Source organism: Mastomys coucha, unplaced genomic scaffold, assembly GCF_008632895.1.
Source record: "Mastomys coucha isolate ucsf_1 unplaced genomic scaffold, UCSF_Mcou_1 pScaffold18, whole genome shotgun sequence".
Lineage (NCBI taxonomy): Eukaryota > Metazoa > Chordata > Mammalia > Rodentia > Muridae > Mastomys > Mastomys coucha.
In genome coordinates this window covers 18,530,202-18,554,083 of record NW_022196900.1, presented here as the reverse complement: position 1 = coordinate 18,554,083, position 23,882 = coordinate 18,530,202, and the positions used below count along the sequence as shown (strand labels likewise).

At 45.5% G+C, this 23,882-nt stretch overlaps 1 protein-coding gene and 1 pseudogene across 8 annotated transcripts in view; both read right to left on the bottom strand.

The window, feature by feature from the left end:
* The window catches only part of Palm2akap2 (PALM2 and AKAP2 fusion), a 469,586-nt gene that overhangs the window by 143,460 nt on the left and 302,244 nt on the right, over nt 1-23,882 (bottom strand). The window lies entirely within an intron of this gene.
* Nucleotides 8,520-8,850, bottom strand: LOC116096062 (annotated as a pseudogene).

Sequence of the window (23,882 nt, the reverse complement as noted above, 5' to 3'; positions counted from 1 at the left end):
CAAGACTTGTATTTTGCATTGGCAGAACTTAAAGTTATGACCTTTATCCCCATTTATGGGAGCATGAGTAGGGAAAGAATATGTATGTCTAACATTCTTTGCCATCAAGGTTGCCTCACTGACCCCGTATCAATTAGCTAATAATAAGCATCCATGGGCTAATATACACTTAGTTTTATCCTAATGAGAAATGTTTATTTAGGATAGTCAATGTGAGGGAACAGGAAATTGGCAGTATGAGAAAGAGAAAGAGGGATGATGCTAAGATAGGAGGACCAGGACATGGACACACAGTCCCATGTCTTAGAGGATGCATTCTAGGACAAGTAATGACACACATAGTTGGTCACATGTTCCAGGGCTGGGAAAGGACCCTCTTGGAGACACTGTCAACAGACAGGGGAATGAGCCTCTGAGTGCTTTGAGAATAGAACCTAATGTTCACCAGCCCCATCCCTGAGTAGCACAGTGAGTCCAGCACCCAGGGGAAGCTCATTAGCTCATTAGAGTCTCCTACAGAAGCAATGGTGGCAGGGGACATTCTCCTCTGGGATACCCCTCAACTGGAGAGTTCACAAGGACAGAGAACCTCACCTTTTGAATGACTAAGGATTTTCCTCAAACTGGCCCAGAGGTTGCTGAACCCCCCCCCTTTTTTTTTTTTTGTTGTTGTTGTTTTTTCGAGACAGGGTTTCTCCTTGTAGCCCTAGCTGTCCTGGAACTCACTCTGTAGACCAGGCTGGCCTTGAACTCAGAAATCCGCCTGCCTCTGCCTCCCAAGTGCGCCACCACCGCCCAGCTGAACCCCCTTTTTTAAACCTCTCTACTCTCCCTGACTGGGGGATGTCTATCCAGAGGCCTCTAAGGAGGCTGTGGTGGCTCACATCTGCAATCCTAGCATGTGGGGGCTGAAGCAGAAAGAAAGGCTGTGAATTTTAGACCAGCCCAAGATATTGTTGTTTTAATTACATTTTTACTTTCTAAGTAACTACTTCTTGTAGACAATTAGTAATCCATCCTTCAAACAAAGAAGGCATCCCCCGGTGTGGCTTTCAGTCTAGCAGGGAAACCAGAAGAATCAATATGCAATCAGTCTTTTAATTGTTAACATACAAGTACCCCTCAGCTGGGCCTCAGGCAAGGGCTAACTGTAGCACAGGAGACAGCTAATCGAGTCTAGTTGGGAGACAAAAACGTAAGAAACAAACACATAGTTACCGTACATTGAGATTGCTATTAGGAATAGAAAAGGGTTCAACACCATGGTCCTTAGAGCATATACTGGCCTCAGATCTAGGTCCATGCAATTCAACAAATGTTCACCTAGGACTTAGGAGCTGCTCTGTGGCAACCAGGATCCAAACAGAAATCTTTTACAAACAAAAAGCTTCCAAAAACTGCGTGTGCTGGTGGCACACCCTTAATCCTAGTTTATAGTGACTGCAGACCCCTGGGGCTGGCTGCTTAGCCAGTCTAATGTAGTCTACTGGAGAGTGCCTGGCCACTGAGCTATGGTCTCAAAATACAAGGTGGGTGGTGCCTGAGAAATGAAATGTTAGGTTGTCCTTTGGCCTACACCTCTCTCTCCTCCCCCACCCCTCTGTCTCTCTGTCTATCTTTGTCTCTCTCTCTCTCTTTTTCTCTCTCTCATATGTCACAATACACACACACACACACACAGACACACACACACACACACACACACACACACAGAGCTCCAGAACACAGTGCTCCAGGAATCTAGGCCAATCTAGTTTGCCGAGGCAGAGAGGAAACCTGAAGAGCAGAGCTTTAGAAAGACAGAAAAGATGAAGAATACAAAAGCTCCCTGGGTCTCCAAGCTTCAGCTTAGGGTTGGAAACCTAACAGGGAGCCCAGGGCAAGCTCTCCGCGTGGTACCTGGGATGAGAAGGCAGTGCGCTGTTTCTGCCTGACCCTCCTCCTCTAAGCGTGAGGTAAGGCGCGCACGACCTGCTGTTAAGAATAGCTGCTGCTCCTACCACACGACTGCCTTGCCCTGGACTTCATACATATGGCGTCACTAATAATATTTTTTAAAATTCCAAGCAGCATAGGCACTACTGGGTTCAGGTATAGCTCAGTCGGTAGAGTACTTGCCTAGCATCCACAAAGCTCTGGGTTTTATTACCGGTACCACATAAAGGCAGCATGGTGATACACGCCTGTAATCCCAGCATTTGGTAGGCGGAGGCAGGAGAATCAAGAGCTCAGTGACATCCTAGGCTACATGGAGATCTTGAAGAGAGCCCGGGGAGTGGAGAGACGGCTCAGGGGTTAAGAACTCTTGCTGCTGCTGAAGAGGACCCGAGACCTGAGTTCAGTTTTCAGCACCCATATCGGGCGGCTTTCCAGTCTGGCTCAAGGTGATAGAATGCCTCGGCATCCACATATGTGGCATAATACTCACAAACACATAAATAAAATTAACAAATAAGTACATCTTAAAACCACAATAAAATTCAAGTTAAAGAAGGAAAAAAAAGGTACCATTACTATTTAATTAATTAATTAATTTACTTACTTACTTACTTATTTATTTATTTTTTGAAACAAGGTTTCTCTGTATAGCCCTGGCTGTCCTGAAACTTACTCTGTAGATCAGGCTGGCCTTGAACTCAGAAGACTGCCTGTCTCTGCCTCCTGAGTGCTGGGATTAAAGGCGTACGCCACCACTTCCTGGCTACTATTTTATTTTCATGGAATAAATAGATAGCAGAAATGAGACTTCAAGCTGATACTGTAGCTTGTGCCTATAATCCTTGAACTCAAGAAGGTAAGGCAGGAGAAACAACCTCAAATTCAAGGCCAGCGTGGGCTATAGAGAGAGTTCTAGGCCAGTGTGGTGGTTTGAATGAGAAGGCCCACAGAGAGCAGTGCTGTGGCCTTGTTCGAGTAGGTGTGGACTTGTCGGGGGAAGTGTGTCATTGGGGGCATGGCTTGAGGTCTCAGATACTCAAGCCAGGCCCAGTGTGCAGTATATTCCTGTTGCCTGCAAATACAGATTTAGACGTCTCAGTTACCAACCACTCCAGCACCAAGTCTGCCTGCATGCCATCATGCTTCTTGCCATGATAATAATGGACTAAACCTCTGGACTATAAGCCACCCCCCTTTATAAGAGTCGTCATGGTCATGGTGTCTCTCCACAGCAATAAACCCCTAAGACAGCCTGCGTAGGCTACAGAATGAGACCTTGTCTCAAAAACAAATAACAAAGTCAAAGGCCGAAGGAGATGTCGGAATTTTCAAGAGACCAGTGGTTTGCCTAAGAACATATGCACATTGTCACCCCTGTACATGCATATTTGGACTACACACTCACTCACAGTCTATATTCGTGTGTGAGTATGAGTGTGAGTGTGCATGTACGGACATGAAGCTAGCGCCACCTGCCCGGAGGACTTAGGCCTCCTCTGATGGTGTGGTGGTTTGAATATGCTTGGCCCATGGGAAGTGGCACTATTAGAAGGTGTGGCCCGTTGAAAGCCATGTGCCACTGTGGGGGTGGGCTTTGAGGTCCTACGCTTAGGGTCCACTCAGTGCAGGGGAGAACCTCCTCCTGGCTGCCTTTGGATCAAGATGGAGAACTGGAGAATATCCTTCTCCAGGATGTCTGCCTGGATCCTGTCATGCCACCCACCATGATGATATTAGACTGAACCTCTGAAACTGTAAGCCAGCCCCAGTTAAGTGTTTGCCTTTTTCAGAGTTGCCTTGGTCTTGGTGTCTCTTCACAGGAGTTAAACCCCAACGGAGACAGATGTGGGGAAAGCTTTCTTCTCCACAGCACTGAAGACGGGCCAGAAAAGTAAGTTTCATCTCCTGATGTATTCTCAAAGGTCTTTCCGGCATTCTTCTGATTAGGAAGTCGGAAACAGACTCCCAGGAAAACGAGGGCAGAAAAGCAGCCTGATGCAATTTTATATGAGTTTTAGAAGACCCTTGTGGTCCAAGCTCATTTTGAAACCAGTTGTTTCTGCAGGCCTGTGCCAGTAATTAGAAACTAAGGTCATTTTAGGCAAACATGTGACCTACATGCATCTCAAGGACTGTTCACCAAAGGGTTTCCGCTTGGGGCAAGAAGATGTACAGTTCTGGCAGCATGTGTATAGTAGAGGATTGCAAATCCGATCAGCAATAGGAGGAGAGGACCTCAGCCCTGTGAAGGTTCTGAGCCCCAGTGTAGGGGAATGCCAGGGCCAGAAAGTGGGAGAGGGCGGGGTGGCAGGCATGGGGAAGTAGGAGGCAACAGGGGTTTGTTTTTGTTGTTTTTGTTTGTTTCTTTGTTTTTTTGGAGGGGAAACTGGGAATGGAGAAATTTACATGTAAATAAAGAAAATATCTAAAATAAAAAAAAAAAAAAAAAAAAAAAGATGTACAGCCTGAAGCCTGGCTTAGTCTTTAACTCTTTTGTAAGGATTTCTGCTCAGTAGGAGTTCTCTGCAGGTCCCATGAAGAGCCTGGTACACTTTCCCCACATCTGAATAGACAGGTTGGATGGCCTAGTTTGCTCAGGTGGAAAGATAATTGATACTTATCCATTGAAAAGAAAAAAAAATATGCTATGAAATCTCCAAACTCAAATCCAGTCTCTTAGGTCCATTCAGAGAAAATACCTTAGCCATAGTTAAAGCCCCAGGACTAGAGAAACCATTTAATAATTAAGAGCACCTGTTGCTTTTACAGAGGACCAGTGTTCAATTCCTAGCACCCAAGCCGCAGTCACAACTGACTGTAAACTCATATCCAGGAGAATCCGATGCTCTCTTCTGGACTCTTTATAGCACTGCACATAGACAGTGTGTACAATGTAGACAAACACTCATACACATAAGTGTTTTTCTAAATGTTAAATAGAACTCCAGGGCAGGTGGTGATGGAGAAATATTTAAGCCTTTGGAGTCCTGAGAGAGTCAGTCACCTGAGTTGTGTGTGCCTCGGTTTTCCTGTCTTGCCACATCCAACTAAAGACATCAGTGGCAGAGAGAACCTTTGGAGATGCAGCCTTCTCCATCCCCCAGAGCCCTGTGTCTCCACCCTGACTCTGGCACACGAGCCTCTGAAGTCCCTGATTCAGGCCTGTCTTCTTTCTCATGACTCTCAAAAAATTTCCCAAACACAGCTGTGGTCACATCCTTCCCTGCTTGTATTTCTGTTGTGTGCCAGGCTTGGGCTGGGAGACAGTGATGAAAGATCTGGTCCTGTACTCAGGGGTCTGCAGGCAATGTGGGAGGTGAGTTTCTCCTAGGCAACCGGATTTCCCTCATGGCCTTCCTTATTGTTACCTCCCCATTCCCCTCAGCCATCGGACTTCTGGCAGTCTCTGCTTGGAGGCTACCACCTGGGGAGCTAAGGCTGCTCTCTGCAGACTGTCAGTTCGTCTTTGAAGAAGCCGTCTGAACAAGCCCACCAGCTGAGTACACCCACGCCCATCGCCTGAAGATCTTCCGAACCTGGGGACTTTGGCACCTGAACCTTTTTTGCAGTATGCAAATATCATCTAATCTAGAGATTTGGTTTTGCTTTCTCCTGTGACTATAAAAACCCTGGCTTATCTAAGTAAAGTGAAGTCTTGATTGGGCTATTTCAACTTGACTTCGTGATTTCTCTTTGCATTTCAAATCCTCTATTTCAGGTCCTTCGTTCCCTCCTCTGAGAGAGAGCCCAGTTTGTGAAACTGCAGGCAGTTTCACCTTATCACACAAATCTTCCATAGATAGGTGGATAGGCTGTCATATGTCCACAAAAAGCACCAGATGTCTTTCCAGACTTCCTCCCTTGCTCTTGGTTTTGAGGCACATATATAGTGAGCTCATTCAGGCACTCAGAAAACCCACTAGAAACATATGGAAAAGGAGTAACCTCTGTGTAAAGTTTAAGAAGGTTCTAGCTTGTAGTCATGCTATGGAAGGTTGTCATGGCAACTTTAGCACATGGTCACATATGGGTACCACTAGGTGAGGGCATTCAATGAGATTCACAGCAGATGTGAGCAGAGGGCAGTTCACAGAACCTGGTAAGTGGCAAGCAAGGGATACCACTGAGAGATGTGATTATTGGGCAGGAGTTTAAAAAGTCTCTGTGTAGAAGTAGCAGAAGGAGTCGGATTGCAAAGAAAGTAATGATGAGCAGAGAAAGATGAGTCATGGAGGATGGGGAGGCCAGAGGTGGTCGGCATGGATTCCAGAACTTGACTGGGTTGCTAAATGCTATCATCAGTATGTTTGCGATGCATGTGGGAGGGAGGCAGAGTGATTCGTTTAAAGGATTTGGTTCAAGCAGCCATGCACTAGATGTGCTGAAGGCAGTAGATTATTTTATGATGCAGGGTTGTGTTTTGATTCTAGAGTGTTTGTATGATTGGAAGCAGACAAGGCTAGTAGTTATCAAAGTTAAAGCCCTCACTGGGAGTTTGGTTTGATGCACTGAAGAAGTCAGGAGCTGGACCCAGACACTGTCAACACTGATTTGGAATGGATCCACAACGTAGCATGAGGATATGGAGAACATGAAGTCCTCCTTCATCAGCACGAGCAAAGGCACTCAGCTCTTGGACACAGATGAAAACCTAAAACATGCATGCACTACTCAAAGTGACACAAGCTCACTCCGGTGACTCACTAGATGGTGGACAGAAAATATTAATGTCACTTTCTCCTCTCCTCTTTCCCTCCAGGTATTAAAAAGAATTTCGTTTTGGCTGGCTCCATTTCTCTCCCTTCCTTGCCTTTTAAAGAAAGTCCGGCAGTTGCCAGTCCAGTAGCTAGAACCTGTATAATAGAAATTTGAAAAACTAAAGAGGAAAAGCCAGCTTAGAGGAAAGCTGGGTTAGGGGAACTCAGATGCAAAGCAGCCTGGTTCAAGTCACACAGAAAGGGGAGAGAAGCAGGAAGGACTGGGGGAAAGAGTCTGAGAGAAAGGGAGGGGTGGAGGATGGATGGAGGGAGGGAAGGGAGCACGGATGGTGACTGTCCTGGACTCCTGCCCATGTTAGTAACAATCCCTAATCTCCCCCTCTTCCCTCAGTTATAGCTTCATGCATGAGAGACAGGTACTCCACCACTGAGCTATACCCCCGCAGCCCTGTTTTAAGATTTATTTTAATTTTTATTTATGTATGAGCCTCTCTATGTGTGCAAGCACGTGTGCCACATGGGTAGGGGTCAGAGCTTTCAGAAATAGTTTCTCTCTTTGCTGGCTTCTGGGGAATCGAACTCAGGTCATTACATTTTCACCTTTACCCACTGAGCCACCTCACTGGCCTGCACATAAGGAAAAAAATAAGTTCTTTTAAATACTCTGCCCTTTTTTCCTTTTCCAGGATGGCAGGATTTGCTCCTCTTAGGGCAGTCTCATCCTGAACTGGAGCTTTTGTCAGAACTGGAGAGGAGGAGTAAGCACCCAGAGGAAGCCGGAGATGTTCACACCGAGGTTGCCCCTACTGGTTCGAGAGAAAGTCCTACCTACAGTAGCTGAGAACAAATTACCCAGTGCTGTGGGGGGAACTGTGGAGAATGCAAAGAAAGCATGCTCGAGGCATCCCCTCTCCCCATGAGGAAACTACTATCACAGAACCACAGGACACTCCTGTGCTCCTGCTGATCTCGCAGCCAACCAAAGGCAAAAAGTTCCAACAAGTGCATCAATCTACCCACGTCATCGTCTGTACCTCTCCACTCAAGCCTCTCACAACCTTGGTCAGATTCTGACTGAGGGAAGGCCAAGCTGACTTCCGTGTAGTCAGTCCTATGGACCTTTGCTTAATAGACAGTGGGATTTTGGAGCCATTTAACTTGGTTTTGTTTGTTTGCTTGGGATGAGGTCTTGCCATGCAGCCCTGGCTGGCCAGACCAGGCTGGGTTTGAATTTGCAGTCATCCCCTTGCCTCGGCCTTCCAAGTGCTGGGATTGCAGGTCTGTGCCATCACCAGCCCAGAGCCATTTTCTTATCACAGTTAGCTCCTAGCAATGGCTAAGATCTGAAGAGCTGGCTCTAGAGTCTCTCCAGGTCTAAATTTAGATGGGGGCCATCATGGGGTGCCTTTATGTAATGTCACTATGGAGCGTGTTTTATGTGGGCACACACAGAAGAGTGGCCCCTGTACCTTCTTACAGTCTTCCAGCAAATCTGAAAAGGAACCATGCATTAAGCAGCAGCGAAAATCAGGAGTTTTCTTTCCCTAGATTCTTTCTATCCCAGTACATTACAGAGCTCAGGACCTCACCATATTTCTTGCCTTTGGTAGGTGCATGAAGAGGCAATTTAGTAATGGAGGAGGTACAAGTTCTAGAAGGAAAGTTCTAGTTCTTCACTGTCCAGTTGTCTGGCTTTAATATCTCACAGGAGACAACATTTCTGTGTGTATCTGAGAGGGTTTCTAGAGGGTTTTATTTTTATTTTTTTTTGTAACAAAAACAATCTCACAGCATTTATTGTCACCTAATGATAATGTGCAAGTAAAACAAGTTGAGTAAATGTAGCTTGCAGGAGAAGACACTTTAAACACACTGAGGTGCCTTCTCAGCTTCCCCCAGGCTTGACCAGTCATTGCTATTTGGAAGCACTTTGGAGCAGGGTAATATTATCTCCTTTTAGCATGATCCGACCCAGTTGTTTTCTTGACTTTGTTTTAGAATGAATCTCTTCTGCATCATCTAATACGAGGTTCATGTACTCACCAAAGCCAATAATACAGCCCTCTATCTGCACATTAACTTATTCAAACAGCCACACCTGAACTCGAGATCTGTTTTGCAAGTATCTGAAAATAAGGTTGATGGACTGCACCATCACCTTCTGCACCTTCCGGCCCTGGCCGAGGTCCACCATGGTGGAAGCCATCTCCAGAGGGTTTTAACTGAAGAGGGAAGACCCACCCTAAATGTGGGTGGCATGACTGTAGGAGCTAGGGTCCTAGACTGAATAAAAAGGAGAAGATAGCAAAATGAGCTGAGCACAGACTCTTCTGTTGTCTGACTGTGGACTCTGTGAGCAGCTGCCTCGTATTTCTGTTCTTCTGTGTTCCCTGACATGATGGACTATCTTCTTTCAATCCAGGAGCTAAAACAAACCCTTCCTCTTGTAAGTTTGTTTTGCATTGTGTATTTTGTCACAGCACTGAAAACAGTAAGTAGTGTACATCCTTGGAGATACTGAGCCCACATGGCTAGTGTCAAAAGGGCACCCATGGCAACTTATTATGTAATTAAGAGAGGCTGGACCAAATCAAACTGACAGCATATTTCCAGGGTTCCTCTGGGGCTAGCCAAACAGTCAACTGAAGTTGGAAACGACAGATCTCTATATATCTTCATGCTGTCTCTGAGAGTAATCAGAACCCCTGAGAAGGGTCTCATACAGGAACGATGTATTAAAGGTAGCCCAGTGATGTGATAAACACGAGACAACAAAGCTTATTATTGTTTAGGTAAGGTCCATTCTGACAAACGAGAGAATCCAAGGTGAATAGAATTTAGAAGCATAATTATGGGGGCAATAGGGCCCCTTTCCCTACGGGGGGAAAGAGGACCCATCATCTTGATCCTAAGAGGAAAGCAAAAGAAAAGAACAGGGCCCTACCCACAGCATCCTCTGAAGTCAGAGAACATTTGTCATGGTTTCTGAGCACATGACCCACAACCACTTACCTCTGGAGCCACCATGGGGACAGATGGCAGACGAGTACAGCCTATTTTCAAATAAAAGTGGGGACTAGGGGATCTGCTGGGAGAGGTATTGACAGGGAACTAAAGCAATGTCCTTTATGCCAAAGACCCAGTTGGCCTGGATATGGTGGCTCATTCTTGGGGTCATGGTACTCAGGAGGGAGGGGGAAGAGGATCAGAAGTTTAAAGTCATCTTTGGTTACATGGTGAGCTTGAGATCACCCTGGGCTGCAGGAGCCCCTGCATCACACAAAGATAAGCAAAACAATACAATAGTGGCAAGAGCTGCAGTCTGTCCTTGGGTTCCAAAGTACCTAGAATCCTTTACCTGTCAAACATCACTCACCGTCTGATTTTTTTTCTTTCCTCCCCTCCTCACTTCTTTCCATCCCCCTCTTTCTCTTCTTTCCCTCTCTCATTCCCTCTTTTTCTCCCCTCCCTCTCTTCATCTTTTCATTCCTCTTCCCTCCTCACCCCTACTTTAAAGTTTTAACATTTTACAAGGTTGTTGTTTTTTTTTTTAAATAATATGGGCTTACATAATAGATCTGGAAAAATATTAGATATGGTTTATGACTCCAAACTCATATAGGTTGAGGAGCAATGGTAAATAAGGAGGATATCATATAACCACAGGGACAATGAGTTGTGCAAATGCCCTCATGTAATTGCTAGGTAAAATTGGTCAAAATGGGTTTTTCAAAGTCAAAGATAAGATAAAACCTTAAACGACTAATCTGATAAATCAGTGTATGTGGAATGGATAAGTCGAAGTGTTTATTACTTCTCAGAGATGCTGGGAGTGTAAATCAGAGTTATAGCATTCCCAAGAGATGGGTTCAATCTCTAGCACCTGAAAAAAGTTTCTATGAAAAGAGACAGGGGACAATGGCTCTGTAGTTGAGAGCACTGGCTGCTCTTCTACAGGACCCAGGTTCAAGTTCCAGCATTCATATGTTAGCTCATAACTGTCTGTAATCTAGCTCTGAGTGATTTGAGATGTCTGTAATCTAGCTCTGAGTGATTTGAGATCCTTACACAGACATACATGCAGGCAAAACACTAATGCACATAAAAGTAAAGAGGGAGAGAGACAGAGAGACAGACAGAGACAGACAGACAAGAGAGAGAACGAACTTGGGTAGTGGGTAAACTGTTTGAACCCCCAGGACATATGTAAAAAGCCAGGCATAGTGACCTGCATCTGGAACCCCAGCACTGGGTATTGGGGAGAAAGGTGGATCCTGGGGAATTGCAAGCCAACCAGTCTTGTTGAAACTGGCAAGTTCTGAATTCAGTTAGAGATCCTGTCTCAAAAAAATAAGGTGGAGGGTTTTGGAGAAAGACCCCAATGATGCCAAGCACATGGAGTTCAAAAAGAGAAGTAGGAGAACAGGAGAGTAAGCAAGCGGAGAGGAGGAAGGAAGGTGCAGCCACAGAGACCATCAACATTTCACAGCGTGTTTTCACAATTACATCATCGGCCCAGCCCAAGGCTTGCTTTGATTGGCACAAACAAGAAACTTGGAGAATCTAAGTTGAGGAGGTTGTGAAGCTGTGCCTGGACATCAGAGAAGATGTTGAGAAAGAATTCTGGGAAATTCCTGTCAGAAAGCCTGCAGGAACCCTCCGTGGGAGGCACTTAGGCCTTTTATTTTCAGAATTCCTCTGGTAAGGGCCACCAGCAGCAAATTGGAGTTCTGTTCATAGCACTGACAGCTAAAGTAAGACAGATCAGAATGTCAAGGCTGAGAAAATGACTGCAAAATTGGGAGGTTCGCCATGAACTGTGGTGGAATGATTCAGGAAAACACATCTAATAACAGCTAATCAAATACCCTTTCCCCGCTAAGCTCAGGCAGCTTCTATGCCCTTCAGTTCCTCCAGCACTGACTCAAAGAACACATTATTCCAAAGTTTTATTAGACACTAGCTCTCTTTGTATTTTGAAACAGGCCCAGGTTAATTGTTTTCAGATCTGGGCTTTGGCGATGGTGGGGTTCAGATGTCTTTTGAATTTGATGAAGAATTACCAGTTGGAGCCAGTTTAATGAGGTGAGAGAGATATCTGATTAACTGAGAAGTCTGTGGCAGGTGACAGACAGCTCAAGTAAGAGTTTTATAAGGCAATTAAACATACTCCACATGGGGGTAAAAACCTAAGCAACTTTTACCTCATTACAGGTAGAAATGCCTAGTTTAGGCATACAATGCAGATACACCCTGTTTTCTAAAATCTGAACAGCCAACCTTTCTGGAGTCACGAAGCATAAATTCCTTAATAAAAAAGGACCTACCCTGTATTACTGGTGACTTGGGAGGTTGTTGGAGGTAGGCTCAGGGTCTCAGGCATGCTAAGAAGGATGCTCTACAATTGAGCTACACTCCCAGCCTTTCAATGGTAAATTGTTTTGTGTACATTACCTTTAATTAATTAATCAGCTAATTAACTATTTCTCTTTTAATGTTGTTTTAACTTTTATTTACCTCTATGCGTATATATGTTGCACATGCATGTGGATGCCCAGAGGGGCAGAAGTTGGGTTGAGATCCTCTGGAACCAGAGTGACAAGCAGTTGTGAGCCCCCTGAGGCGGGTGCAGGGAACCAAACTTGGGTCCTCTGGAAGGGCAGCAAGCGCTCAACTCCTGAGCCATCTCACCAGCTCCAAATTACCTTATTTACTTTGACGTGCTGGGATGGATCCCAAAGCCCTGTGCATGCTAGGCAACTGTGCTATTACTCAGACACGTCCTGAGCCCTGTATCATGTTTAATACAGTGCTTCTCAACCTCTGGGTAGAGACCCCTTTGAGGGGGGTGTTGAATGATCCTTTCACAGGAGTTGCCTAAAATCATCAGAAAACACGAATATTTACATTGCTATTCATAACAGTAGCAAAATTACAGTTATGAAGTAGCAACAAAATAATTTTATGGTTGGGGGTCACCATTGTATTAAAGGGTCACAGCATTAGGATGGTTGAGAACCACTGTTAATACATGGAACCACTGCTAATACATGGATTACCTGACATGCCATGATTCCACATACAAGGATATTTTCTGGATTATAATTTTTACTTAGAAATTCATCCAATCGACTAGCACTATGCATCACAACACTTATTTATTTTATCTACCCATTAATATTATTACAACCAGTTGGGCTCAAGGCAATGGAAGAGTAAGCTTTAAAAAATGGCCAAGAACAAAAGGAGAGACAAAGCCATACATACCTTAGGGGGTTTTCAGCACCTGCCAGGCTTCTAGGCTTTTTGATAATTCTTACTTCTTTTTTTGTTTTGTTTTGTTTTGTTTGTTTTTCGAGACAGGGTTTCCCTATATAGCCCTGGCTGTCCTAGAGCCCACTTTGTAGACCAGGCTGGCCTCGAACTCAGAAATCTGCCTGATTCTGCCTCTGCCTCCCAAATGCTGGGATTGAAGGCGTGCACCACCACCATCCAGCTAATTTTTACTTCTTAATGCTGACAAAAGACATGCACTATGGTGATTTATTTAATAAATTCATATCATAATAGTTGTGGGTTCATAGAAATTATTTCCTTGGTCCTAATGGGCAATCTTATTTTCATGATTTTACGTAAAATGCCACATAAGAGAGGTTCATACCCAGAAAGATCCCGGAGCCTAGCCTCAGACCAAATTTTGAGTCTTCTAATCACAAGGAGGGTGTCCTGACCTAAGCATTGACTCCCCTCTTCTCGTTGCTCTCTTGTGCATGGCAGTGCTCTCCTGCCATGGCATGAAAGCCCACAACATGCTATTAGCAATTTGGGCAGAAATAGTATTCCCATTATGTCAGGAAATAATGCCATCATGCTATAATGCCAACATTATATTCCATTGGGTGGACACATGCATGCGGATACACACACACACACATGCATGCATGCACACGCACATGTGTTATTAAGTAAGAAAAGTACATAGTAGTATACATAATATCACTTTTGTTACTATATCTGAAATAACCTTTAATCCTCCTGCCTCCACCTTCCAAGTACTGGGATTTCAGTGTGTGCCATCATGCCCTGCTGATGGGAATTATTCTCTATCCTTTCTATAGACTGAGGTCTCTCCTCCTAACAGCTTTGGGGAGTACAGATGCCAAAGACATCTGGTTCTGCAGAAAAGGAAACAGGCAAAGGTCATGGAACCAGCCAGCATCCTGCTCGGGACTTGCCCTCAGGCACTATAGATAGCATTAGAAACTAGGCCCTTAACCCCAGTGAGAGTCTTTCTCTCAGATGGCATAATGCTTGGGGAAACACCTAGCATGGCAAAATGATAGGGCTGGAAATCACCAATTAGAGGAATTGCTCTGTACAGGCACCGCCAGTGCCCTGTAATCAGGCTCCTGCCTGAGAGTAGAGCTTTCCTTTTTAAAAATGGTGCTGGAGATTAAATCAGAGCCTCCTAGGTACCCGGCAAGTGCTCCACCACTGAGTTCCATCCCCAGACCTCCAAGCCTACATTTCAACAAGTGGTCCAGGGACTTTATTTCTAGAAGGTCTATGCTAGTGAGAAACTGGGGCTTTTGGAGCCCAAGTCCATGCAGGTCTGAACTCACCACAAGCAACTTAGGTGGCTATAGCTTTAGGTGAGCTCTCCCTCCCTCCCTCCCTCCCTCTGTCCATCTCTCTCTGTGTCTATGTGTTTATGTGTCTCTGTGTCTGTCTGTCTGTCTGTCTGTCTGTCTGTCTGTCTCTCTCTCTCTCTCTCTCTCTCTCCCTCCCTCCTCTCTCTTCGTGTGTGCAGTGTGCATACATGTATGTTTGGGTGCCTGAAGAGGCCAGAAGAGGGTGTCAGGTTCCAGGATATGGATTTACAGACTGTTATGAGTTCTCACGTGGGTGCTGGGAACCAAATTCCAGTCCTCTGCAAGAGCAGCAAGTGCTCCTAACCACTGAGCAATCTTTCCGGCCCCATAAATTGGTCTTCCTTCTTCCCTTCCTCTATTTCTTTATCTTTTTCTTGTTCTTTCTTTTTTTCTTTTTCTTTTTTTCTTTTGAGACAGGGTCTCACAGTATATTTCCTCAAAGAGTATCTCTGGCTATATCTTTGGAAGCAGCAGGTCAAATGGTGACAGAGAGAGCTTTCCAATCCAATCAGTTTACTGGGTTCAGGCAGGCTACTGAACAGAGTGCATGGGCAGACATTGGCTGAATAGATGTGCCTGGCCCATCAAGAGACTTGACATCCCAGTCATTTCTTCTGAGCACAGCTGACCTCCTCAGCATGTCCCAGCCTCATCTCTAGACTGCACGGCCCTGGGAAGGATGGGACTCTCCTTCTCCCTTCTCTGTCTACTCCATCCACCACCGCTGAAAGATGAGCACCCATCCATTCACTCACCCACTCATCTCTAGGGTTTTCTGATACATACTTCTTAACTCCAATGTTATGATTTGGGGAAAAGCTAAGATCTACTACCTTCCCACCACATTCCAGGGCAGGCATGGGTGGCCATCTGAGTGCCTCTGAGCCCACTGGATGGCCATTCAAGGACTCTTCTCCTAAACTCAAGAACTGGGTCATCTTGTCCTTATTGTGAACTGAAAATGGATCTGTTGGGAGTTAAAGACAGTCATGTCCCCATCAGGGGAAAGAGCCTGCCTGAAAGGGTGCCGACCAGAGAGAGAGGCACCGGGTGGACAGGATGGCTCTGGAATCTGGAATCCCTGGTTAGTCACGCTCAAGCCCTCGTTAGTCAGAGTGCCCAGCTGGCCCTTAGCCCTTCCTGTCATCAGGCTGTGTGAGTTAATAAACACCCATTTTTTTTTTCCAGACCAGTTCAAATTTGGTTTTATGTCTTGCAATCCAAAGACTCCTGACAAACACATGCATGGGCTCCTTTTGGAGCCAGAGAATCACGAGGAATCATGTGATCATTCTTCCATCAGTATTTGAAACCTGAGTAATCTGGAGGGCACATGTAGCCTAAAAGAGAGGCGGTGGAGCAGGGGCACCGGGCTGCCCACTTCTGCAAAAGCACAGCTGGAGGCAGACTGTTAAAGTCCATGCAAACAGAAAGCAGAAAGAGGCCAGATCAGCTCAGTCCCATAAAAGCTGGAGTTGACATTAGGTTAACTTAATTTCAATAAATAAGCCTTGGAGTGAGTTGTTCCCATAAAAAACTGTGTGTGTGTGTGTGTGTGTGTGTGTGTGTGTGTGTGTGCATGTGTATGAGTATGTATGTGTGTATGTGTGTGAGTATATGTGTGTGTGTATGAGTGTGAGTGCACATGTGTGACTGTATATGTAAGTGGTATGTGTATGTGTTTGTGAGAGTATGAACATGTGTGAGACTGTATGTGTGTTTAGGTGTGTGTGAAAGAGTGAGTGTGCGAGTGTGAGAGTATGTGCACATATGTGTGTGTATGCTGTGAGTTTGTGAGTACATGTGTAAGTGGTGTGTGGATATGTGAGTGTGTGAATGTGTGTCAGAGTATGAGTGTATATGCATGTGACAGTGTAGGTGTATGTGATAGTGTGAGTGTATGCCTGTTTGTGAGTGTGTATGTGCATCCATATAAGTGTGTATATGTGTTTGTATGTATGCAAAAGTTTGTGTGTATATGTGTGTGAGTGTATGTGTGTGTACATGTGTGTATATGTGTGTGGATGTGTGTGTGAGTGTGTGTGCATGCATCTCTATATAAATACCCACGTTGGGTGTCCTGTTCTATCAGTCTCACCTTGCTCCTTGAGGCAGAGTCTCTCACTGAACCTGAACCTTTGTATTAGTTACCCTTTTCTTTTGCTGTGATAAAATGCCACAATCAAGTCAACTTATAAACGAAAGCATTCGATTCAGCGTACTGTTTCAGAGGTTTAGCGGCCATACTGTTAGAGCAGAGGCATGCTGGCAGGAACAGCTGGGAGCTCACATCTCAAACCCCAGGCAGAAATGAGAGGGAGGGCTCTGGGAGTAGGAAGAAGAGTCCCTTGAAACCTCAATCCCTGTTCTAAGTGACACACCTCCTCCAACAAGGCCACACCTCCTAGTCCTTCCTAAAATTTTCGACCCACTGGGGACCAAGTCTTCAAACATATGAGCCCTTGGAGGCCATTCTCATTCAAACCAATATAGCATTTCAGTTGGGTTGACTAGCCAGTGAACCTCTGAAATCTGCCTGTCTCTACCTCCCAAGACTAGAGATATAGGCACACACACCCATCCCAGCCCTTTTACATGGGTGCTGGGGATTTGAACTCAGGTCCTTGTGCTATGTGGCAGGTACTCCTGCATAAGGAGTCATCCCTTTAGCTCCCAGGACTTGTTTTGATAAAACTTTATAAACATAGCTAGATAGCCCATAGTTTGGTAATTTTATCCTTTAAATATATCGCATTAAATTATGGCTCATCTTTTTAAAATTAATACACTCTCTTCTTTGGCAATTTCACCCAGGTACCTAACACATTCTGGTTACTTCCCTCCCACTCTTGCTGGCTCCCCCTCTTCTCTACATAGTCCCATATTCATATTCCCATATCCATGTCTTTTTGTTGTGTTTCGTACCCTATAGAATTTAATTAGGGCTACAGAATCTGTGTGACCATGAATTTGAAACTGTCCATTGGAGCCTGGTGGGCTGAACAGTCAGACACTATGTCTCCCCATCGCCCTCAGATTCTATCGGCAGCTGTCCTAGCTTGCTTTCTGTTGCCATGATAAGACACAGGATATGGCTCATTGCTTCCCACAGATTAGAGTACTTCACGGAGGGAAGCCATGGTAGGAATTCAGGCAGGTCTCTGGAGGCAGGAATTAAAACAGAAACAACATAGGAACTCTGCTTAATGGATAGTTCCTCTGGTTTGCTCAGCTACCTTTCTTATATAGCCCCAGGAATGGCACCAGCCACCGTGGGAAGCACCCTCCATAGCAAGCACCTCCTGTATCAATCAGCCATCAGAAAAATTCCCCACAGATATGGCCATGGGCTGACCCAATGGAGGCAATTCGCCAGCGGAGGTTCCCTCTTCCCAGCTGTTTTAGGTTGACAACCAAGAGTGGCCATCACAGTAGCCAATAGTTTAGCAGTACGTGGTAGAGGATCTGTGAGCCCTTTTCCCCATCCATAGCTGGCTGTTGGGTGGCCTGACTTTGAAGGCCCAGTGTCAGTTAGAGCAGCTCTTGTGTGATCATAGATTATGATTTATGTTGATTACTCAGATATGGCAAACCAGACACTAGATCTGCTCCTTCTCCTGAGGCTGCTCCTCAAAACAGAGAGGTCTGGTGGGCCCAACTCCACACAGTTCTTCCTTGCTTCTGCAATGGAGACTCTAGGGCACACTGTCTGCTGGCTGACTCCCTGCTCACAGTCAGGGCTGAGTCTGTCTGCTTATCTCTCTGAGAAATGACTCCTTTCTAAGACAGAATTGATTGGTTGGTTGTTTTTGTTGAGGTGGGGTCTCACTGTGTAGTCCTAACTGGCTTCAAACTCATGGAAATCCTCCTGCCTCAGTCAGCCTGCTGAGTGTTGAGATTATAGGTATGAGTTACTATGCCCAGCTTTCCAAGGTTTTTTTGTTTTGTTTTGTTTTTTGTTTGTTTGTTTGTCTTGAGGCAGGGTTTCACATAGTTTAGGCTGTCTCAAATTCTTTGCATAATTAAATACAGACCTTGTATTTCAATCCTCTTGCCTCAGCCTCCTGCGTACTGAGATTGTAGGCATGCACCACCATGCCCTGTTGGTTCAGTGCTAGAGACTGAGTCCATGGTGTTATGCATGCTAGGCAAACTCTCTTATTAACAGAGCTATATCCATTCTTCCCCCAAGACAGAACTTTGTACCTGTGGAGGCCAAAAGAGTGTATAAGATCTCCTTAAGCTAGAGTTACCGGATTATGAGCTCCTTGACCAAGGTTCTGGAAACTGAACTTGGCTCATCTGCAAGAGCACCAAATACTCTTAACTGTTAAATCTAATGCATTTGCTAAAATCAAAATGCATTTTCAAAAAAAGTTATTATGGTGCACTTTTTAAACCATGCTGGTGGATCTCCCTCACCCCTGACCATATTTTTAAATCATCCTGACATTAAAATGGAAAGGATTCAGGGAAATCGGACTGGCATGCTTCAGCTATCTAAACAATATGTGGCACCATGCTGATTCATCTCTCCAGCCCCAAGAAACAGAACTTGTAAGAGAGTACAAATTCAAAGCACATTGGTGTCTGCAGTTTTTCAGATCAAATCTCAGGTGTTTGTGTCCGTGAAAAGCGTTGTGCGTGTACATACTTTGTGTGTACATACGGGTGATAGCTAATTCTATTTGTCAAGTGGACCAGGCTAAGAGATACCCAGATAGGTGGTAAAAACATCATTTCTGGACATATCTGAGAAGCCGGCTCCCAAAGAGTTTGTAATATATTGGAAGACGGGGTAAAGGTCTGCTCTCACCAGTGTGATGGGCACCATCCAATCTGTTGAGGGCATGGTGAAACAACCGGGTAAAGGAAGGACTAGTTTGTTGTCTGCTTCCGCTGAGACGCCCAGCCCTGGTTGCTCCAGCTCCTTAGACCTTTGGACTCAGGCTAGGACTTACATCTTGAGCTTTTCTGGTTTCTCACTATTAAGTTTGGATTGAATTAGGACACTGACATCCCTGAGCCTCTGTCAGGGGGGTCACAGACTACCTAATCAAGTGTGAGACAGTCCCTTATCACCCTTCTCTTCACATGCACCCCATATTCATCCTACTTTTTAATTTGGGAGGGTCTGGACACTGAGTAACATGCACAGCTATGTAGATGCATATGCAGATGAGTCTATACTAAGCATTTGGTTTTGCAAAATGATCTAAAATGCAGGAGGACTGTGACCAAGCTGAGAGTAGAGTCACCTCTTACCAAACCATTTCTCTGCAGATGTGGGATATGGCCAGAGGCTCGGCTGTGGGACACGTGTCTTACTTTCGAAGTAGCTTATTTCTCGGCCTACAGGCCCTCTCTTTTGATGATCAATGGCTGACTCTGTCATAACGTGACCTGTCGAGTCAGGCTAATGTTGAGCTCTATGCTCTGGTACTGAAGCTTTATGACTAAAAATAAGTGTTGCTTATTATTATTAAGGTCACTTCGCAAACCACGCCAGGGGGGTTTCTTCCCTTCTTTTTACCACCCTGACATTAGAAAGGACAGGGATCAAGGCTTATTCTGGCAGTTTAAGTAATCCGTGTCACCGTGCCGATGCAGAAACAGACTAAATCTGGTTTCTCTTTCTCTTAGATTGACACTGAGGCTGCTGGATCTTTGCTTTTGTGGTGTGCATGGTTTAGACTGTGTATGAGGCAGAGCTAAAGCCCAGGAGGAATGCTGCAGGGCTTTGGCCTGAACATCATGGTATGAAGGAAGCACAAGGAAGGGAGGAAGGTCCTGCCATACAGGCCTGGTTTCGAGAGTCTTGTGGTCAGAAGGCTGGGCACGTGCCCATGGACACCGACTTCCTGTGAGTGCCCTTTAGAACTCTAGATTGGGAACTGTTCTCAGCACTGGCTCCTCCAGGCAGGACCTTGACGAGAGCCTCATGCTACAGTGTTTTGGCTCTCAGTTGTCTATGCCATCACCAGGGCCAGGACCACAGTGTGTTGGATGTGCTCTTGCTCTGCCCTGCATCCAATTTGTGCCTCACATTTCTGGTTTGATTTTAGGCTCTGGGGGTTAGGAAGAGTATCTATTTGCACATTGCCATGTTTCCAGAGCCAGACACACAGTAACTTCTTTATAGATGTGTGTTCAATGACAACATCTCTATGCAAGGAGTCCCCGAGAAGCTGCAGGCAAGCCCAAAACTATTTAAATGCCACCAAATCCAGCTTCAAGCCAGACACTTGAGCCAATTACTGGCTACATTTTGGGCATGTTAGTTAGTCATGCCAAGACTCAATTGTCTATACTGTAAAGCAGGCGTAGTGATACCTGTCATAGGGTTATTAAGATTAATATTAGACACTACTCATGACAGCGTGCGGCACTGCGCTGTCCTTTCCATTGTTTTCTGCATCCCTCCTGAGATAATTATATATGCTCATTCCACGCCAAGAAACTTTCAGAACTACTTCATGGGAAGTGTGGATTGTGCTATTGCTCCCACACCAGGCCCAAGGGAACATAAACAACAGGTGGCATAGCCAAGTGTGAGTTGTGTGAGTCATGTGTGGGTCTGCGGTGCCTTTTATTCCTCTATCAGTGACCAGGCACCACACATGGGGGTGCCTTCTCCATCCTGAGTCCTAGAATTAAGCTACCTAGAATGGAGAGTTACCAAATCCAGACACTATTGTGGATGCCAGCAAGTGCTGGCTGACAGGAGCCTGATACAGCTGTCTCCTGAGAGGCTCTGCCAGTACATGACAAATACAGAGGTGGATGCTTTCAGCCAACCATTGGACTGAGCACAGGGTTCCCAACGGAGGAACTAGAGAAAGGACCCAAGGAGCTGAAGGGTTTGCAGCCCCATAGGAGGAACAGCAATATGAACCAACCAGTACCCCCAGAGCTCCCTGGGACTAAACCACCAACCAAAGAGTACCCATGGAGAGACCCATGGCTCCAGCCACATACGTAGCAGAGTATAGCCTTGTGGGTCATCAATAGGAGGAGAGGTCCTTGGTCTTGTGAAGGCTAGATGCCCCAGTGCAGGGGAATGCCAGGACAGGGAAGCGGGAGTGGGTGGGTTAGTGAGCAGGGGGAGGGGGGATGGGATAGGGGATTTTTGGAGGGAAAATGAGGAAAAGGGATTAATTCTGAAATGTAAATAAAGAAAATATCTAATAAAAAAAGAAGAAATCTTTTTTTAAAAATCTAGAAAATATATAAAATATGGACAAGCTAGGTGTAATGATCCATACCTATAATCCCAGAACTGGGGAGGGGGAGTCTATCTTTCGCCATATAGTATGTTCAAGGTTAGCCTCGGCTACATAAAAGTCAAACCCAGCAAAACAGAATTAATGAAAGAACTACGAGCAATAACACCCCACTGCTGGGCTATACATTACAGCAACAGAGCCTAGAGAGAAAGCTGACTGATACAAAGTTCATGCCACCAAATAAGGGTTGAGTAACCCTTCAGGATGGATGGGCAATCCTGAAGCCTCTCTCATACCAACTGCTCCCACACTTTTGTTTCTGCACTGTGACATCCAGTCAATTCAATCGCTGCAGTAAACTCAGACTGCATTTTATGGCGTAAAAGGGAAGCAGAATTACTATTTCAAATATTTTTATTTATTTACTAGTGTGTGTGTGCTAGTCACAGGTCAGAGGGCAACTTTCAGGAGTACATTTCTCTCCTTCCACCACCTGGGTCCCAGGGATCAAACTCAGGTCCTCAGGTTTGGTAGCAAGCACTTTAACCCATGAGCTATCTTGCTACTCCTGGGAATTGTTTTTAACGGGAGGCAAAGCTGAATCATTCTACTGGAGTTTACCAGTTCCACATAGAGTTCAGGAACTCCACCCAGTATTTCTTTCCTGGATTATTCATTCCGACCGATAGTTTGCATTTACTGAATCCTATTGTCTGTGTTTACAGAGCTATTACCAAAGAGCAGTGTGTCCTTTCCTTACCACTCCAAGGAGACAGCAGAGCACCAAAGGTTCAGGGCAATGTCATGTTAGTCAAGCTTCCATCTCATGCCAGAACTGGCATGGACTATTACTTCTGTGTCACTCCCTGTAGATGGTGGTAGACCATGAGCTGTGGTTTCCCTTTCGCCATGCATACGCCTGGTAGAAGGGGTACGGAAGGGGCTGGCATTGCTCTTCTTAAAACGGTAGAGTGGCTGGGCTTTGAGAAGGGACAAGCTCCCCACAGGCCACAGCTCACACAGCTAGCAGTGAGATCTGGACTGGAAGCAGAGGCCCCAGCCTTTGGAACAGCAACCTTTCTCCATATTAGGGTGCCCCCATGCTCATCCATGGCTACAGTTCCTTCTGCTTGTTCTAGACTGAGTGATATTCAGCCTCTGCCAGCATAAACCCTGAGACCAAGGTCTCTGTTCCTCCTACAACATGTTGCCCAAGGACTGCCCTAGGCTAAGGAGTGAGAAGAGGCAGTGGGCACTTGGAAAGCTGGCACAACCTTATTTTTCTTCACCAACATGTACCCAGTGAACATTTTTGTTTGTTTCCATGTGAGGCCATGCAGTAAGCCAGCACAGGTGGTGGTCATGAGCTTTCACAGCGTGGCCTCCTGGTCCTAAAGCAGTTTAACCCTTAGCCAAAGGACAGACAGACCTATGGACAGAGAACTGGTCAGGTGACAAGGCTTTTCTTAGGAGAATAGAAAAGAGAGAATGAGTGAATGTGAAGGAGCTATGAACTCCGGCAAGGGTGAGAGCAGGCTGTGGCAGCCCTGGCCTAGAGGGATGAGTAATTTTTCTGTAGGCAGGCATGGTGGAGAACATTTTAGAGGAACAGGACGTTCAGGACAAGGAGATGGACCAGGCTGGAGTGGGGATTATGCAGTGAGTCATATGCCTGGAAGCCTGGGTTGAAACCCAAATTTACAGCAGGTAAATCCTGGCCTAAGATGATCTTGTTTTACCCTTATAATGTACACAGGCATGAGATCATGCACACATGTACACACACACATGTACACACACATGTATGTACACACACACACACAGTTTGCTTTGATACCGGCTATCATGTAGCCTAGGCTGGTCTCAACTTGTTATGTAGTGGAAGACGACCTTAAACTCCTAACATTTCTACCTTCAGAGTGCTGGGAACATAAGTCCGCACACTTCTATAATAAATATATCTTAATCCAGCACTTGGGGGAGGCTGAGTTCCACCCCAGCCTGGCCACTGTGAGATCTTTTCTCAAAGCAGTAACAGCAGCAACAATAAACTCTTCAGTTCAGGCTTCGCTCTGCCCAGAAAAGCTGAGATCTGGGAGGAAGTTCAAATCTTTCTAGGATGTGTGGCACTTAGAGACAAAAGTCTCCAAGTAGCCCGAGGCTTGGAAAACAGTTTACCACGGATGAGTAGGCCACTAGTCCAGACAGCAAGGGGGATCTCCCTTCTTTGTAAGTAGCATCATCTACGTGTTCTTTGTAAGAATCATCACAACGCTTCTGGACATTTGGGGCGAGATTATCGAATACAAATCCCTGCTCTTCTGAAATCTTGTCTTGTTTGTCTTTGT